This window comes from Bidens hawaiensis, unplaced genomic scaffold (genome assembly GCF_021521415.1).
Source record: "Bidens hawaiensis isolate Kalapana, Puna unplaced genomic scaffold, B.hawaiensis_p1.1 tig00001206_1, whole genome shotgun sequence".
Lineage (NCBI taxonomy): Eukaryota > Viridiplantae > Streptophyta > Magnoliopsida > Asterales > Asteraceae > Bidens > Bidens hawaiensis.
The window spans coordinates 2,710,245-2,712,831 of NW_027491069.1; positions in this window are offsets into that span (position 1 = coordinate 2,710,245).

Below are 2,587 nucleotides of genomic sequence, written 5' to 3' on the forward strand. Positions count from 1 at the left end.
CTAAAGCTAGTTAAAAAATAAACTAAAGTCCATAATTTTTACAGGTGATATTCCTTTTCATCTGGGCGAACAAAGGCGTCTCCTTGGAGATTGTTGATCGGTGTCGAAAAACGCTTGATATCTTTTGTCATTTGCCTCTCTTTTATTAGTTTGACGACCTCATTTTGTTTGTTATTTCTGCCCATGCATTCCAAACCAAACGCTGATAGCCAAGGTTGTGAATATCTTGAATTAGAGGATTTTCTCACTTATGGTGGATTTTCTTTTAATAAAAGTTAAATGGAGACAATCGGATATGTCAGTGACATATAGGGTATGTTTGGCAAAATTAGCTGGTAGCTGTAGCTGGAAGCTGGTGGCTGGTGGTTTGAAGCTGGAAGCTGGTAGCAGTAGCTTTTTAGATATATTTAGATTTTTGACAGAGTAGCTGGAGCTTTTAATAAAATGTATAAAATGACCAAAATGGGCATAACTAAAAAATATAATAGTAAATGTATCTATTTTGAAAGGTTATTTAAGTAATTTAAAATGCTAAAAGCTTGTAGCTTTTTCTAAACGCTACTGGTAGGAGCTTTAAGCTTTAAGTTTTTTCTCATGACCTAAAAGCTTCAAGCTCCTTCAACTAAACAAGACTTTTAATTGAGTAGAAGTTTTTTCTTAAAAGTTTAAAGCTGAAGCTCTTAAAAGCTCTCTGCCAAACATAGCCATAAATGATTCAAATGACAGTCAAAAAAATTGAAGCAAATTATGGTCATCAATGAGAAGTAGGGCTGTGATCATAACATGTCGGACACGACACGATAAGACATGACACTATAAGACACGATGACCCGTTGTGCTAACACGAACACAACACGCTAACTAATCGTGTCATTTTTTCCAAACGCGAACATGAACCTGTTTAGTAACAGGTTAACCTGTTAAGGGACCTGATTAAAGACACAATGAATAATACATATGTAACGAAACCAAAATATTCAAAACGAGCATAAAAGTCTTAATTAATAGATAATCCATAACATATTTGAAACAAAAAACCACAAATCCATAACATATTTGAAACAAAAGACGACAAATTCATAACATACTTGAAGTAAAAAACCATATAAGCAAGCATGACATCCATAAAAAACATAATATCGGGTTCTGGCGGGCATTAATGAAATGTCGTTTGTAAGTATGACTTTAGGTTTAAGAATTTAGGAGTGTATATATATTATTTTTTTAAATAAAAATCTACACGGGTTATTAACAGGTTAACAGGTCATAAACCTGTTAGGACACGAATTTAAACATGTCTTAAACAGGTCGACATGTTTAAGACACGAAACCTGTTAAGCTCAAACCCAAACCTGTTAAAACCCGTGTCGTGTCGTGTTAACAGGTTCATGTCATAAATTGACAGCCCTAACGAGAAGAGAGGAAAATGATTACGGTGGCTACCTATATGCATACGGACTCTAGAAATAGAGAGACTGAGAGAGACTTCCTTCACCTTCTCGTTTGTTCCGCAACCATTTACATACCAGTTTTTCCCTCTATTTAAATTAAAACAAATAAAATTTATATTAACACACTAATTGAGTAATTGGGGCATCAAAACGAATCAATTTGTCACCTCACACATTATAAAAACACTTTACTTTTCTCTACTTTGATATATAATTAATACTCTTTCTCTATAAACAATAAATCAACGTGCTGTTACTGAAATACCCTAAAACAAATCCGTCGGTGGACAAGATAAATGCCAGTAGATCTCATATATCGCCCATGCGTTTAGGGGATGGATATGGATAAGTAAACTCCATAATTAAACTGAGTGAAAGTAGTATTAAGACAGATAATCTTAGATCAGAAAGTCTGCATTCCAACAACAAAAAACAAATTTATGACCTATTGGTCGGTTAAACATATAATATTGACTAGAATGAGTGATCGAATGTTACAAATTGTATCAGAGTTACTTGATTAGTTCCCAAAGGTGTGCAAGGGACACCTTAGGTAAATCTCACATTCCTTATTGGCATGGTTGAGCATAGGGATGAGCTTGGGATGGTACCGGTACAGCCCGGTACCAATCCCGAAATTCAAAATACTTGGTACTGGTACCGAAATGTTCGGTTCGGTACAGGTACGGTTTTGTGAAAAATTCGAAAAATACCGGTACAACACTGGATGTGAGACACACAAGGAATACCATATCCCAAATAACACACTTGTTTTGCGCACAATAGCTACGAATGAGAGGAAAACATCATATTTAAGCGTGCTAGAGCGAAATTAGGATAGTTGCGTGTCACATAAATGATCAACATGCAACATGTCATCTATTTTGTTATACGTAAAAGTAGTATGGGTTGAGTTCAAATAATTAAGAAGTATGAATTTTTTTAAGAAGGCTAATAAGAAAGGGTATTTTAATCGACCAAAAATTAATCTAAAGAAACCAAACACACCATTTCTTCTTTAATAACTTCTGCATCTCACACGACTCGCCGGCGCCCATTTTCCATCGCAATCCACCACTTGCAACCCTAATTCCGCCGCACTAGACCATCGCTGCAATTCTGGCCCACACCTTAAA